Below are 17196 nucleotides of genomic sequence, written 5' to 3'. Positions count from 1 at the left end.
GGAATATTTCCTAGGAAGGCCATGGAAGCCCCCAACTTGCGTGTTGAGTGGGCTCGTGGTGGAATAGTTAATGTGCGTTTTGCCTTTTGATAACAGATTTGAATACACTTAACTATCCATCTGGCTATCCCTGCTTTGGAGATGGCGTTACCTTTGTGGTGTGGGGCAAAGGCAACGAACAGTTGTTTTGTCTTCCTGAAGGGTTTAGTCCTGTCGATGTAGTACATGAGGGCCCTCCGTACATCTAGTGTATGTAATGCCCTCTCTGCAACAGTTTGTGGGTTTTGGAAGAAAACGGGCAGTTCAATAGTCTGGTTCATGTGGAACTGCGATATTACCTTGGGCATGAATTTGGGGTTGGTACGTAGTACGACCCTGTTGGCGTGAACCTGAATAAATGGCTCTTGAACGGTTAGTGCCTGGAGTTCACTAACTCTTCTTAGGGAAGTGATCGCTACCAGGAAGGCTACTTTCCAGGTAAGGAATTGAATCTCGCATGAGTGTAGAGGTTCAAAGGGTGGACCCATCAGGCGTGTGAGGACCAAGTTGAGGTTCCACATTGGAGCCGGTGGGTGACTAGGTGGAATGACTCGTTTGAGTCCTTCCAAGAATGCTTTGATGGCAGGCACTCTGAAGAGAGAGAGGTGCTGCCTGGTTTGCAGATAGGCTGATATTGCGGTCAAATGGACACGTATAGAGGTGTACGCCAGATTGCATCGGTATAGGTGTAAGAGGTAACATATGATGTTGTGGATGGATGCGTCCAGCGGGTTAATGTCATTATTACCGCAATAAATGACGAACCGTTTCCATTTGGCTGCATAGCAAGCTCTTGTAGTGGGTCTCCTGGCCTCCTTGATGATGTCCATACAGTCAGGTGGCAGATTGAGATAGCCAAACTCTAGGACTTCAGGAGCCAGATCGCCAGGTTCAGCTGTTGCGGATCTGGGTGCTGAACCTCTCCATGGTTCTGCGTCAAATGCGCGGGTTTGATCCGCAGCCTTTGATGCGGTACCACGGAAAGTTCGAGGAAGGTGGTGTACCACGGCTGGCGTGCCCACGTGGGAGCAACTAGGACGAGTGTCAGGGAGTGTTGTCGGAGTTTGCGAGCCACCAGCGGTATCAACGGTGCTGGGGGAAAAGCGTACGCAAATCTGCCGGACCAGTTCATCCATATCGCATTGCCCTGCGACTGCGGGTGTGGGAATCTGGCGGCGAAGCTTTGGCATTTTGCGTTTTCGCTTGTCGCGAATAGGTCTATTTCTGGGTGACCCCACTGCTGGAAGTACGGTTGGAGTACCGATGGGTGTAACTCCCACTCGTGCATCTGGTGGCTGTGTCTGCTGAGCAGATCCGCCATCTGGTTGTCCTTGCCGGGGAGGTGTTCCGCCATGAGGAACATGTTCCTCTGAATGGCCCACTTCCACATGCTCTGAGCCAGATGAGACAACTGTGGAGAGTGTGTCCCTCCCTGCTTCTGTATGTAGTGCATTGCGGTCATGTTGTCCGTCCGGATCAACACGACCTTGTTGCACAGATGTACTTTGAAAGCCTTCATGGCTAGGAAGATTGCCATCAGTTCCAGAAGGTTGATGTGCATCTTCTTCTGTTGTGTCGTCCATAGTCCCTGTACTGTGTAGTGGAGTACATGAGCTCCCCATCCCTGGAGAGACGCGTCCGCTGTCAGTACTATTTGTGGAACAGGCTCTTGGAACGGTCGGCCCTTGCAAAGGTTTTGTGGATTCCACCAATGCAGAGAGTTGTATGCCCGACCGCTCACCAACACTAGGTCTTTCAACTGTCCTTGAGCCTGATTCCACTGACGTGCTAGGCACTCCTGAAGTGGGCGCATATGTAATCTCGCGTGCGGGACTATGAAGATGCAGGAGGCCATCATGCCTATCAACTGCATAAACACTCGCGCTGGAAGCGAGCGGTTGGGTCTGAACTTGGAGATCAGCGCTTGTATGCTGTTGATCCTCACTAAATTTGGCTGAGCTGTGGCCGCCAGAGTGTCTATAGTCGCACCTAGGTACTGTTGTACGTGTGCGGGCTGGAGATGAGACTTTGGGTAATTTAGTGAGAATCCCAGACTGTGAAGAAGGTGAATGGTACGGGACACGTGGCTTGCACATTGCTGGGCTGATCTCGCTTGAACGAGCCAGTCGTCTAGGTAGGGGTAGACGTGTATGTGCTGTCTCCGTAAATGTGCCGCCACCGTAGCTAGGCACTTTGTGAAAACCCTGGGCGCTGTTGTCACGCCGAAGGGAAGGACTTTGAACTGATAGTGCTGCCCCTGAACAGTGAACCTGAGGTATTTTTTGTGTGAGGGGTGGATGGGTATGTGAAAATACGCATCCTTGAGGTCCAGTGATGCTAGGAAGTCTCCCTGCTGGAGAAGCGGAAGGACTTGCTGTAGAGTGAGCATGTGAAAGTGCTCCGAAAGAATGTACTGGTTCAGGGGTCTCAGGTCTAATATAGGCCTGAGCGACCCGTCCTTTTTTGGAATTAAGAAGTAGAGGGAGTAAACCCCCGTGCCCCGCTCGTGGACGGGTACGACCTCGATAGCGCCTTTTAGAAGCATACTTTCTACCTCTTGCTGTAAGAGCGTCAAGTGCTCTGAGGACATAGGACGGTTTCTTGGTGGTATTGTGGGTGGAGTGGAAGTTAACTCCAGACAGTAACCGTATTTTATAATATCTTTGACCCACCTGTCCGTGGTGATGGAGTTCCACGTGGACAGGAACCGTTGTAGCCTTCCCCCGACAGGTGTTATGTGGTCGGGAGGAAGGGAGAGGGCGTCACTGCTTGTTCTTGGGGGAGGACCTGGTGTTGCCGTAGCCACGTCCTCTGCCCTTGGTACTGGAGCCACGATAGCCACCTCGGGTGTTCTTATCGTAGGTGGTCTGCGTATTACCCTTGTTATATGGTGGTTGTGACCCCTGTCCTCTGCCTGCTCCCTTGTTTCCGGGGCGACGAAAGGAGCCGCTCCGAAAGGACTGAGTTTGTAGGGCGCCCATGGACTTTGCAGTGTCCGTGTCCTTTTTTATCTTCTCGAGGGTGGCGTCAACCTCAGGCCCGAACAAAAAGTCGGGGTTGACGGGCTGATTAAGTATATTGTTTTGTACCTCAGGCTTGAATCCTGAGATACGTAGCCAGGCGTGACGTCGTAGGATGACGCTAGTGTTGATGGCCCTGGCAGCCGTGTCAGCAGCGTCTAGTGCACATTTGATGGCAGCATTTGTGAGTAGCTGTCCCTCTCTGATAAGGATTTCTGCACTTTCTTTGTAGGGGTCAGGGAGGTGTTGAAGGAGTTGCTCCATTGTGTCATAGTGCGCCCTATCGTAGCGAGCGAGGAGCGCTTGAGTGTTAGCTATGCGCCATATGCTTGCAGCTTGTGCGGCAACTCGCTTGCCGGAGGTCTCCAGCACCTTGGACTCCTTGTCCGGGGGAGGAGCGTCACCCGTTGTCTGCGAGTGTGCCCTTTTGCGGGCATTCGCCACAACGATGGAGTCGAGTGGTAATTGTCCTCTGATGTAAGTAGGATCCCCAGGTGCTGATCTGTATTTCTTATCGATCCTGGGGTTTATCACTCGTGCCCTGGTGGGTTCCCTGAAAATGTCAGTGGCTGGCTTAAGGACCCCCTTCAACATTGGCAGAGTCTTCACATGTCTTTCTGAGGATGCAAAGGTGTCCATTAGAAAGTCATCTTCGATGATATCAGAGTGAAGCTGTACATCATGGTTGTTCGCCGCTCGTTCAATCAGAGCGTTGAACGCCGCAGTATCCTCTGTGGGTGACGTTTTTGCCCCATATAGTTGTGGGTCCTGTGCATCAAGAGGTGCACTGGGGTCTGCAGGGTCGCCCCAAGTTTGGTCAGGGTCCTGCTGGTCATCAGGGTCCGTGTCCACATGGTAGGGGACTTGTTCACCCATGTAGTCCTCCAATGCATCCGTGTTGGAGCGTGTGGGGGAGGCCCGGTGTGGATCCTGGTAGGGTGAATGAAAGGGTTCATACAGGAGAGGTTCTGTGTCCACAGGCAGCTTCCTCTTTAGCGGGATCCTGAAAGGTTCCAATGGCGGTTCCGAAGTTATCCTTCGGTCGTGGAGAATCATCCTGCCAGTGTCGGCGTCGATGACGCGTGACGGAGACGGCTCGACAGGCGTAACCGCAGTTTTGGTGGCCTGTGTCCTGAGTTGAAACGCCTTCGGGATTGTGGATGGAGGCAAGCCGAAGGTAATGCTGGTCGGCACCGACGAAACCGCTGGATCGATCGAACCCGACTGGTCCTGGAGGGCAGCCTTGGTTTTGCAGCCTGGCATTGCGCCAGTCCGTACTCGGGGCGCCTTAGAGGTCGTGGCCTCCGCCAGGGTCGTCGAGGCGGCTGCAGATATCTTCCGCGCCCGTGGTGCATCGAGCCGAGGTGCGGAGATCACCGCCGACGTCTTCGACACGTGAGGTTTCGGTGTCGTCGAGGGAGTGCTGCGAGGCGTAGCAGGCGGGACGGCCCTCGGTGTCGGTGGCGTCGACGCCGGTAACCGAGCAGGTTTGTCGGCGCCGATGGCCTTCTTCCGTTTGTCGACTCCCATGTCGCCCGTCTCGAGTTCGGCACCGAAGTCCCCCTTGGTGCGGTCGGTGCCGACACGGTGCGCCGGCGTCGAAGGTGTTGAAGGCCTCGATCCGACTAGCGCCACTTTCAGTTTCGGTTTCGTAGGAACCTGAGCAGCTTTCGGTTTCGGTTTCGTGGAAGGGAAACCAGCTGGCTTAAGCGGTAATGGCTGCCGCTGAACGTCCGAGGCCGGGCCCGAGGGCGGGGCCGAAGGACTGCGTGATAGGTCTCGGGTAAGGCCCGAAGGCGATCCCTCGACCGGAGCCATAGTCTGTGGCACTGGTGAATTCTCGGTTTGAACAGGTAGGCCTTGTTCATCATCGGAGCTACTCTCTTCGGCCCCTAAGGCCTCCTCGTCGTCTCCTACCTCGGTGTCGTCTTCACCTCTGTGGAAGAGTGACTCGTCGGCCTCGTCCGATCCGGGTTCCTGGTCGGAAACGGGACTGGAGGGTAAGACTTCTACTTCTTCGACGTCGTCCGCGTCGTCGAAGATGTCAGCTGGGGCCGGTGTCGCGTGCTGCGCTTCGAGCCTCGCCGCTCGACGATTCCGCAGAGTCTTCTTTGAACGGAACCGGGCACAGGCCATACATGTCGACTCGTCGTGGTCCGGCGAAAGGCATTTGTTGCACACCGGATGGACGTCGATGTGTGGGTACTTCGCATTACATACCGGACACCTTTTGAATGGCGTCCTCGATTCCATCGTCGAAGTAGTTGATGGACAGGTAAATGCGAACAAAGTCGGTGCTGAAAGTTAACTAACAGAGAGTATCGAAAACCGATCGATAAACAGTACCGACGCGAACTAAAGGCCTTGTGGCCTCGACAAAATTTTTTCCTAACTTGAGCTAAGATAGCACATCCGAACCCAATGGCGGAAAAAAACAATCTGAGGATGGAGAGGATGCCCATGCGCACTGTAGTCCAGGGGAGGAGTCACCTATCCAAGGATACTTCGAAGACTCTTCCAGGACAACAACGTGCAAACATCCGGACCCAACACTAGGCGGCGATCTATGCACAGATATGAATTCAGCAGCCCACATGCCTCGAACGCTAGGTTACACCTTTGTAGATGGAGTAAGTAGCATATGATGTGTTGTATAGACCAGTCTAGAGGATTGATTGTGTTATGGCAATAAACAACAAATCTTTTCCACTTGGCAGCGTAGCAGGCTCTAGTGGTAGGGCGTCTAGCTTCTCTGATGACGTTCATACAGTCAGGGGGAAGGTTTAGGTATCCGAATTCTAGGATTTCAGGAGCCAGATCGCAAGGTTGAGCTGAGCTGGGTCCGGGTGCCTGATCGCTCCATGGTTCTGGGTTAGGCGGCATGGTGAGAGGTGTAGCACTACCGAGAGTTCCAGCAGCGTGGTGTACCACGGTTGTCTGGCCCATGCTGGAGCTACTAGGATTAGTGTGAGGGAATGCTGTTGTAGCTTTCGCACCACTAATGGAATTAGTGGGAGAGGTGGAAAAGAGTACGCAAATTTGTCTGACCAGTTCATCCATATCGCATTGCAGTTGGACAATGGGTGTGGATATCTGGCGGCGAAGCTTGGGCATTTTTTGTTTTCGTGGGTGGCGAAGAGGTCTATCTGCGGATGTCCCCATATTTGAAAGAACGGGTGAAGAACCTGCGGGTGAAGTTCCCACTCGTGGATCTGCTGCGTCTGTCTGCTGTATTTATAAGGAACAGTGGTCTCATTCAAAAAGGAGTATAAAAAATGCCACAATTAGTGCAACGAAAAATTGGGTTTATATGCAAGTCAGTGCAAAAATACGATAATAAGAGACAATAGTAAACAGTTATAAAAACAAAACAGTGAGTGAGTTTATGCTGTGGCAGGGTAAAAAGGAAATCAGCCGATTTCCGGAACCCAGGCAAGTGACTTAAAAAGTGACTTTTTTAGTGCAGGTAAATAAGCAGTAACAAAAAGTCAATTGAACATCTCATACTCCAACATTTGAGTATTAAATATCGAGGAGTTTAGAAAGGATTGTCGACGGTGTTTCGATCCCTGTGGTAATAGTGGGAGCCTGAGCCGCCAGAAGTCTTATTTGGCTTCTTCACCGGGCCCAAAGGTGGGGTGTGTGTAGCAGTGTCTCTGGTCTTGCCTAGGCCCGTAGGCGTCACCGAAGCCTTTTTGGGTGTCGGCGCGGGTGGGGTATATTACTCACAACCCTCTGCGCCGGGGTGATGTCCTCCACATCTGAGTTGTCGGTTTCGGAAGCACTGACGAGGTCCTCTTCGGTGCGCTGCTGTCCCGGATCTTCGACGTAGTCTCCGAAGATGTCGACTGGAACGGAGGTCGAGGAGTGTGCCATGTTTCGTCTGGTTCTTCGGTCCCAAATAGTCTTTTTCGATCTGAAAGACTTACAGGCCGGACAGTCTCGAGCCTCGTGTTCAGGGGAGAGGCAGAGGTTGCACACCTCATGAAGATCGGTGTGGGGAATTTGGACCCACCGAGGGCACTTCTTGAATGGAGTTCTTTCCATCAGCCCGGACCGGAGCTTGGGTATGCCCAAAGGCCGCCGTCGACGACTGGAACCGAAGATTTGTCGATGAGAAGGGGATTGAGGAGATCGCGATCGGAACAATACCGCGATGTGAGTGAGGATTCCGCTTTGATCGTCGAACTGGAAATGTTCGGAATCGTAGCGCGAAGATTACATCCGAGCCCGATGGCGGAAAAAAACAATGAGGATGGAGCCGAAGCCCATGCGCAATACGATCCAAAGGAGGAGCCACCGACCTCGTGACTTCCAAAGACTTACCAAGAGGAAAAACAAACAGCAAACATCCGGGCCCAACACCAGATGGCGATCTATGCAAAAATGTGTAATCTGCAGCTCATATGCCTCGAACATAAAAAACCTTAAAGAATATTTTTTATACAAATACAATTGGTCTGAGGTTCAGTCGTTTGAGTGTGTGAATTCATTTGCTGATTGAGTGTGTACAACAAATGTTTAACACTGTCCTCTGATAAAGCCTTACTGCTCGACCACACTACCACAAATAGAGTGAGGTGCTATCTAACTTTATTTCTGCCTACCTTTGGGGTTCCACTGGACTCTGTGCACACTTTACCTCAATTTGGTAAAGTATATACAGAGCCAGTATCCTACAAATAGCCATGTTGGATGATGCTGAGCATCCATTTCTCCAACAAGATGTCCCTTAAACCCTGGAGAAAGGTTCCTATTCTTTTCTCTAACAAGTTGTGAGAAAGTGGCTCTGTATATACGGTTCCCAAATAGGTACTGGGTGTACAGAGTCCACAGTCCCCAGAGGTTTGGCAGAGGCTAAAGTTAGATATAACCTTACTCTCTAAAGTGGTAGCTTGGTCGAGCAGTAAGGCAGTATCAGAGAACAGAGTAAAGCATTTGTTGCACACACTCAGTCAGCAAATGGGCTCACACTCTCAATAATTGAACTCTAGGCCAATGGTTTATATATAAAAAATATAAGCTTGTTTCATTTTAGAACCAACAACAGGTATTAAAATATACTTTCTCAGAACGAGATGCTTTATATAAATACTTTTGCAATATGCAATAGGCAACACAATGTTAAACACAATAATGCTTTGAGTTTAATGGAAGTTTCAAGTTATTTGCAACATATTACTTTTAGGATTACTTTTGGATGTCCAGGACTGGATCCTAGATTCAGTCCTGGGTCAGTACGAACTTAGAAAATATCTCATAGAAAACAGTCAATGATTCCCTATGGCAGAAAATTCAAGTTGCAGTTATAGTATGTTCTCGTTACTTTTGTAATCCAGTACTGGGTGCCTAGACGCAGTACTGGGACCTTTATCCAAAACAGGTAAGTAATTAAGTTTTCAGAAATTATACGATTTTTAAAGAATATTTACATTTTGCAAAAATTGACAATTGGAAGAAATTTCACAGAAAAACAGTCAATGATTTCCTATGGGAGAAAATTGGGTTACTTGTAAGTACAGTTGTAAGTATTTTTCAGAGTCAGTGCTGGGTACCAAGATCCAGCACTGGGAGCTCACCTAATAGCATGTGAGCATTTTCGTTTTCGTTACTCGGCTGATTTTTGGTGAATATTTTAAGTTTTGAAAGGCCCACACTTAAAAGAAATTTCAGGAAAAACCAGTCAATGTTACCCTATGGAGAAAATTGAGTTATCGGTTTAAAGGTAAGTACTCGACTGGCAGAGTTAAGGTTCTGGGCATAGACTCAGGGGTCTCCCAGGGTCAGGTAGGTACAGTTGGTTCACCCTCAGCGGCACAAGGGCGGCCGGGTGCAGAGAGAGTTAGGCCCAATGTTATCCTATGAGAGGTAGGGGGGCCTTGGTTGGTGGCTGCTAACTAGCTCAGGGCAAGTGGGGAACAAGATAGGGGTTGATGTTGCACTGCCAGGGCCACTCAGGCGGCTGGGTGCAGGGTGCATTTGAGCCTTCGGGCGCTAAATTGATTTCAATAGGAAATCTCCGGTTTAGAAAGAGACTGCAAGCACGGTGATGAAGATTCTTCAGGTGCCACCACCACTTCGAGGGGTAAGTTGGGTAGTTGGAGGATAGGTAGGTACCCCGGGAGTGGGCACAGGGGGCCGCGGGGCACCGAGTGCAGGAGTGCCTTTTGGTGTCGGGAAATCTTACCCTCTGTTGAACACGGTTGGGGGAGCACCTGGTTCTGAGGCTGCAGGCTTCTTCAGGAGTGTCGAGGGAGGTCCTTGGGTGCCGAACTCGGGGTCACAGTCGCTGTGGGGTCGTTCTCGTAGTCTTTGTTCACTCTGGCACAGGTGAGGCTTGGCTGGTGCAGAGTGTGAAGGGTTCACGGTTCCTGGCTGCTGCCAGGGATTAGAGGTAGATTTTGAGTAGAGCCTCTACTCATGGGAGTCCCAGGGGTTTAGAGTCAAAAGGTAGCCAGGTCCTCCGGGGTCTGTGAGGTTGCTGGCCACAAGAGATGCCGGGTTGGAGCAGGAGGAGGGTCGACAGGCCGGTAGGGCTGGGGCCAAAGCAGTTGGTGTCTTCCTCTTCTTAGCAGCTGCAGGGCAGGTCTTCTTTCTACTAGCTCTTCTTCGGATTTCGGAATCTGGAATCTGGGTAAGAAAGGTTCAGGGTGCCCCTAAATACCAGATTTACGGGAGTTACAGGTAGGTGAAGGGCAGGAACCAATGGGCCCCTGGGTACACCCCCTATCCCGCCTCTCTCCTGTGGGAGGGGGGGCAGTAGCCTAGTCCTGATTGGGCAGGGCTTCCCATCTTCAAGATGGCGAGAGCCCGGAGATGTGCTTCACCTCGCCTCCCCCACCTGAGGGGTGGGGTTGGCAGGCTACCACATCCCCTTATTTGGGGTTTCCGGCCAAGCTTCCCGCCAGAGTGGGGGGTTGCAGTGGCCTGGGGAAGCTCACAGAGGTGTCATGCTTTGAAGGTTCCCACTGCCCATCCTGGGGGAGGAGACTTAGCACCTCGCCCAGGATGTGCATTGTTGCAGACCCAGGAGAGCAGGGGCTCTCCTACCCAGGGGTCCAGCAACATGTCTGCTGTGTGGCATCCTAGGCAGCCTCAGAACAGACGTTGATTGTGGGTTAGGCTTCAGGGGGCCTCTCCAAGATGCCCTCTGTGGTGCTTGGTACATTAAATCCCACACTGGTATCAGTGTGGGTTTAATGTGCTGAGAGGTTTGATACCAAGGTTCTCAGTCTTCAGTGTTGCCATCATGGTGCGGTGGAGTTCGTGTTTGACAAGCTCCCAGCACCATGTACTCTTAAATGGCAGCACTGCACTCACAGGGCCCAGGAATGGACCTGGGTACTGTAGGGGCACAGGGCTCCTGCTCCTGTGCCCACACCATTGGCATAGGGCACCCAGCTAGAGGGGTGGCTGATGTATGCCATGGCAGTGTAGGTGGTGGTCATGGCAGATAGGGATGTGTGCCATGTCGACTCTGTTTTGTTTTGTACCCAGAAACCCAGCCTGCAAGGGCAATGTGTGTATGTAAGGGTACAGGGCCTCTAAGGGTGGCACAATGAGTGCTGCAGCCCTTGGAGGCCTTCCCTGGTCACAAGGCCCTGGGTACCTAGGGTACCATTTACCAGGGGCTGACATGAGGCCAGGGTTTGCCAATTTGGGTTTTGTGTTTTTAGGGAAGGAACATAGACCCTGGGCACCTGATTGGCAGGAGTCCAGGGCACACTCCGTCAAAGTATATTCAGCAATTCAGCAAAAAGTGGGGGCATACAATGCAAGAAAGATGGCACTTTCTCATCCCCGCCCCCCCCCGACCCCCAAACAAAAGGTGATGAGACTAACCTTCCACTATGGAGTCTTCATTGTCTGAGTGGAAGAACCTGGAAAGTCCATTTGCATTGGCATGGGCAGTCCCTGGTCTGTGTTCCACTTCAAAGTCCATTACCTGTAGGGAGATGGACCACCTTAGTAGTTTTGGATTTTCCCCTTTCATATGCATTAGCCATCTGAGAGGTCTGTGGTCAGTTTGAACCAGGAAGTGGGTACCAAACAAGTATGGCCTCAACTTCTTCAGGGACCAAACCACAGCAAAGGCCTCCATCTCAATGGCACTCCAACGCTGCTCTCTGTGAAGTAGCCTCCTGCTTATAAAAGCAACAGGTTGGTCTTGGCCTTCATCATTGGTCTGGGATAGGAACGCTCCTATCCCTAGCTCAGAGGCATCAGTCTGCACTATGAACTGCTTGGCATAATCTGGAGCTTTTAGAATTGGTGCTGAGCACATTGCTTCTTTAAGGATGTCAAAAGCCTTTTGGCAACTAACTGTCCAGTTCACCTTCTTGGGCATCTTCTTGGAGGTGAGTTCTGTGAGGGGGGGTCACAATTGACCCATATCCCTTCACAAACCTCCTGTAGTACCCGGTCAAGCAAAGGAATGCCCTGATTTGGGTCTGGGTTGTTGGAGCCATCCAGTCCATGATGGCCTGGATCTTGGGTTGTAAGGGTTGTACTTGGCCTCCACCTACAAGGTGGCCCAAGTACACCACAGAGCCCTGCCCTATCTGGCATATGGATGCCTTGATAGTGAGACCTGCATTTTGCAGAGCCTCTAAAACCTTCCCAAGGTGGATCAGGTGATCCTGCCAGGTGGAGCTAAAGACAGCAATATCATCAAGATAAGCTGCACTAAAGGATTCCAGCCCAGCCAGGACATGGCTCACCAACCTCTGGAAGGTGGCAGGGGCTGTCTTTTCTTTTGCTCCTGGGGCCATGCCAATCTGCCAGTACTCTGCAGTTAAGTCAAAGGTACAGAGGAATTGGGCTACCCCTAATTTATCTATCAGCTCATCTGCTCTTGGAATAGGGTGAGGATCTGTCTTCGTGACAGAGTTGAGCCCTCTATAGTCCACACAGAACCTCATCTCTCTCTTTTCACCTTGTTGATGAGGTTTGGGGACCAGAACCGCTGGGCTAGCCCAGGGGCTCTCAGAGGGTTCAATGACCCCTAACTCCAGCATCTTCCTGACCTCAGCTTTGATGCTTTCCTTGACTTGGTCTGACTGTCGATAGATTTTGTTCTTGACAGGTGCACTGTCACCAGTGTCCACATCATGGGTACACCAGTTTGTCAGACCTGGGGTCAGGGAAAAGAGGCTAGCATAATGTTGCAAGACTTGCTTGCAGTCAGTCTGCTGCTGGGCAGAGAGGGTGTCTGAGAAAATCACACCATCTACTGACCCCTCTTGTGGGCTGTAGGAGAGGAGGTCAGGGAGAGGTTCACTCTCTGCTTCCTGTTCCTCATCAGTCACCATCAGCATGGTGATGTCAGCCCTGTCATTTTAGAGCTTAAGGCAGTTCACATGGATAACCCTTTTGGGTGTCCTACTAGTGCCCAGGTCAACTATATAGGTGACTTTACTCTTTCTTTCTAGGCTAGGGTAAGGGCCACTCAATTTATCTTGGAGGGCCCTTGGTGCCACTGGCTCCAAAACCCACACCTGTTGCCCAGGTTGAAATTCAACCAGTGCAGCTTTTTGGTCATACCAGTGCTTCTGGAGCTCCTGGCTAGCCTCAAGATTCTTGGATGTCTTTTCCATGTACTCAGCCATTCTGGACCTTAGGCCAAGCACATAGTCCACTATGTCTTGTTTGGGCTCTTGGAGAGGCGTCTCCCAGCTCTCTTTTACAAGACAAAGTGGTCCCCTTACAGAATGACCAAACAGAAGTTCAAAGGGGGAGAAACCTACTCCCTTCTGTGGTACCTCCCTGTAAGCGAAAAGCAGGCATGGTAACAGGACATCCCATCTCCTTTTGAGTTTTTCAGGGAGACTCATGATCATATCTTTCAATGTCTTGTTGAATCTCTCAACAAGGCCATTGGTTTGTGGATAGTAGGGTGTAGTAAACTTGTACTGCACTCCACACTCCTCCACATGTATGTCAGGTAAGCAGACATGAAGTTGGAACCTGTCTGAAACCACCTCCTTAGGAAACCCTACCCTGGTAAAGACACCCAGGAGGGCCTTGGCTAGTGCAGGAGCTGTAGTAGTCCTAAGTGGAATTGCTTCAGGGTACCTAGTAGCATGATCCACTACTACTAGAATACATGTGTTCCCTGAGGCTGTGGGAGGTTCAAGTGGACCCAAAATGTCCACTCCTACCCTTTCAAAGAGTACCCCCACCACTGGTAGTGGGATGAGGGGGGCCTTTGGGTGGCCACCTGTCTTGCCACTGGCTTGACAGGCAACACAGGAGCTGACAAACTCCTTCACCTTTTGATGCATCTGGGGCCAGTAAAAAAAAAACCACTAGCCTTTCCCAAGTTTTGGATTGCCCCAGATGTCCAGCTAGGGGGATGTCATGAGTCAAAGTTGGGAGGAACTCCCTGTATTTCTGTGGCACTACCACCCTCCTGAGGCACATAGGGAATAGTTTGGGTCCCACCCACCTGAACAGGTTTTTGGGGCCCTTTGGAAGACTCAGACTTTTTATCTTGGGGAATCTCACCACCTTTCCCCTGGGGAGGCTTTGTGACCACCTTCTTCTGGTCACCCCCAGTGGCTGTCCTTGTCACCCTTGTCTTGACCCAGTGGTCTGCCTTCTTTCCCAATTCTTGGGGGAAAATTAGACCTAGGTCTACCAAATGCTGATGCAACTTTTCATTTGTGCAGTTACTTATTATATGTTCCTTCATGAATAAATTGTACAATCCAGTAAAATCCTGCACACCATGTCCAGCTAACCAACCATCCAGTGTCTTTACTGAGAAGTCTACAAAGTCAATCCAGGACTGGGTCTGGGTTTTGTGAGCCCCCCTGAATCTAATTCTATACTCCTCGGTAGACAATCCAAATCCCTCAATCAGAGCTTTCTTCATGAGGTCATAGGATCCTGCTTCTGGGTCAGAAGCCTGTCTCTGCAGTTACCAGAGAACAGTTCCCACAGGAGTGCCCCCAGAGAGGTTTCTTTACTCTTCTGATGTCACAAACCCTCTCAAAAGGCTGTGAACCATTTGGTGATGTCATCACCTTCCTCAAATTTAGGGACAATCCCTTTGGGGATTTTAAGGTCAGAAGTTTCCTCCCTATCCTTGTTTTTATTATTGCTGCCACCATTGATGGGTGCTAAACCCATCTCTCTCCTTTCTTTTTCTAGAGCCAGGAGCCTGGACTCTAGCTCTAATCTTTTGGCCAGCTTTACAAGGCTGTCCTCTTCACTGGTGGGTCCCCCAGTGATCTCTCTGGTACCAGAGTCACCTGTGTGATCTCGAGGTCCCCAGATGCTAATTCGTGGATTGAAGGGTATGGGTGCCCTCTCCTCCCTAGGGAATAGTGTGGAGGGGTTATTATCCACCTCCGCTTCTTCCCCCTTCCTCATCTGACTGGCCATCACCATGTTCAGATGGGTGGTCCTTGGCATACTCAGCCAAGAGCTCCTGGAGCCCTAGTTTGGTTGGATGCAGGTCCATTGGTATATTTTTAAGTTTGCATAGGGACCTCAATTCCTTGAAAGACAAGTGCAAGTAAGGTGTGAGGTCGAGCTCCTCCACCAGGTCCATGTTATTATTTTCACTAATAGCTGGGTTTGTTTGAGTCATTCTAACCTGACAGTTCTAATCCTCTACCCTGACTAATGGACTTATTTTTCTAAAAGTCTAATGGGACTTAAGCAAGGCCCTAGCAAGACTTAGTATTTTTGGAAAAGCCCAATCAGAATTCTAAAGGCAATTTTAAGAGTTCTGTCGTGTGATCAGATGGTAACCAAGAAGTCCAACAAATGCAAGTTTGTATCCCTCCGCTGATCCACCAAGGTGAGAAAGTGGCTCTGTATATACTGTTCCCAAATAGGTACAGGGTGTACAGAGTCCACAGTCCCCAGAAGTTTGGCAGAGGCTAAAGTTAGATATAACCTTACTCTCTAAAGTGGTAGCTTGGTCGAGCAGTAAGGCTGAATCAGAGGACAGTGTAAATCATTTGTTGCACACACTGAGCCAGCAAATGGTCTCGCACACTCAACAACAACTCTAGGCCAATGGTTTATATATAAAAAATATATGCTTGTTTTATTTTAGAACCAACAACAGGTATTAAAATATAACTTCTCAGAATGAGATGCTTTATATAAATACTTTTGCAATATGCAATTGATTTTTGCAGAAAGTTACAAGTGGTTGCAATAGGCAACACAATGTTAAACGCAATAATGCATGGAGTTCAAAGGAAGTTTAAATTTATTTGCAACAGGTTACTTTTAGGATTACTTTTGGATGTCCAGGACTGGATCCTAGATTCAGTCCTGGGTCAGTACTTGGAATCAAGTCATAAAAGTAGACCCAATTACTGTGATGATTTTTAGACAATATTTTGCTATTTTAAAAGTTGACACTTAGAAGACATTTCATGGAAAACAGTCAATGATTCCCTATGGCAGAAAATTCAAGTTGCAGGTATAGTATGTTCTCGTTACCTTTGTAATCCAGTACTGGGTGCCTAGACTCCGTACTGGGACCTTTTTCCAAAACAGGTAAGTAATTACGTTTTCAGAAATTATACAATTTTTAAAGAATATTTTAATTTTGCAGAGATTGACACTTAGAATAAATTTCACAGAAAAACAGTCAATGATTTCCTATGGGAGAAAATTGGGTTACTGGTAAGTACAGTTGTAAGTATTTTTCAGAATCAGTGCTGGGCACCAAGATGCAGCACTGGGAGCTCACCTAATAGCAAGTGAGTATTTTCGTTTTCGTTACTCGGCTGATTTATGGCGAATATTTTAAGTTTTGAAAAGTCAACACTTAGTAGAAATTTCAGGAAAAAACAGTCAATGTTGCCCTATGGAGAAAATCGAATTGTCGGTTTAAAAGTAAGTACTCGACTGGCAGAGTTGAGGTTATGGGCATAGACTCAGGGGTCGCCCAGGGTCAGGTAGGTACAGTTGGTTCACCCTCAGCGGCACAAGGGCGGCCGGATGCAGTGAGAGTTAGGCCCAATGTTATCCTATGAGAGGTAGGGGGGCCTTGGTTGGTGGCTGCTGACTAGCAGACCACGCGGCTGTGGGAGCTGGGCTCCTGGTCACTTACTCAGGGCAAGTGGGGAAGTAGATAGGTGTAGAGGTTGCACTGCCAGGGCCACTCGGCGGGCTGGGTGCAGGGTGCTTTTGAGCCTTCGGGCGCTCAATTGATTTCAATGGGAAATCTCCGGTTTAGAAAAAGACTGCAAGCTCGGGGACGAAGATTCTTCAGGTGCCACCACCACTTCGAGAGGTAAGTTGGGTAGTTGGAGGATAAGTAGGTACCCCGGGAGTGGGCACAGGGGGCGTCGGGTGCAGGGGTGCCTTTTGGTGTCGGGAAATCTTACCCTCTGTTGATTGCGGTTGGGGGGGCACCTGGTTCCGAGGCTGCAGGCTTCTTCAGGAGTATCGAGGGAGGTCCTTGGGTGCCGGACTCGGGGTCACAGTCACCGTGGGGTCGTCCTCGTAGTCTTTGTTCACTCTGGCACAGGCAAGGCTTTTGCGGGTGCAGAGTGTGGAGGGTTCGCGGTTCCTGGCTGCTGCCAGGGATTAGAAGTAGATTTTGAGTAGAGCCTCTACTCATGGGAGTCCCAAGGGTTTAGAGTCAAAAGGTAGCCAGGTCCTCCGGGGTATGTGAGGTTGCTGGCCACAAGAGATGCCGGGTTGGAGCAGGAGCAGGTTCGAGGGTTGGCAGGCCGGTAGGGCTGGGGCCAAAGCAGTTGGTGTCTTCCTCTTAGCAGCTGCAGGGCAGGTCTTCTTTCTTCTAGCTCTTTTTCGGATTTCGGAATCTGGGGAAGGAAGGTTCAGGGTGCCCCTAAATTCTAGATTTAGGGGCGTTACAGGTAGGTAAGGGGCAGGGACCAATGGGCCCCTGTCCTGGGGTGAGTACACCCCCTATCCTGCCTCTCTCCTGTGGGAGGGGGGCAGTAGTCTAGTCCTGATTGGGCAGGGCTTCCCATCTTCAAGATGGCGAGAGCCTGGTGATGTGCTTCACCTCGCCTCCCCCACCTGAGGGGTGGGGTTGGGAGGCTGGCACATCCCCTGTCCTTGTATGTGGTTTCCGGCCAAGCTTCCCGCCAGAGTGGGGGGTTGCAGTGGCCTGGGGAAACTCCTAGAGGCGGCATGC

The 17196-nt window shown here is 50.4% G+C and overlaps 1 protein-coding gene across 8 annotated transcripts in view; it reads right to left on the bottom strand.

The window, feature by feature from the left end:
• SREK1 (splicing regulatory glutamic acid and lysine rich protein 1) overlaps positions 1-17196 on the bottom strand; it is a 530578-nt gene that overhangs the window by 192325 nt on the left and 321057 nt on the right. The window lies entirely within an intron of this gene.

The sequence above is a fragment of the Triturus cristatus genome, chromosome 2_1 (genome assembly GCF_964204655.1).
Source record: "Triturus cristatus chromosome 2_1, aTriCri1.1, whole genome shotgun sequence".
Classification (NCBI taxonomy): domain Eukaryota; kingdom Metazoa; phylum Chordata; class Amphibia; order Caudata; family Salamandridae; genus Triturus; species Triturus cristatus.
This window is presented reverse-complemented; position numbering and strand designations above follow the sequence as displayed.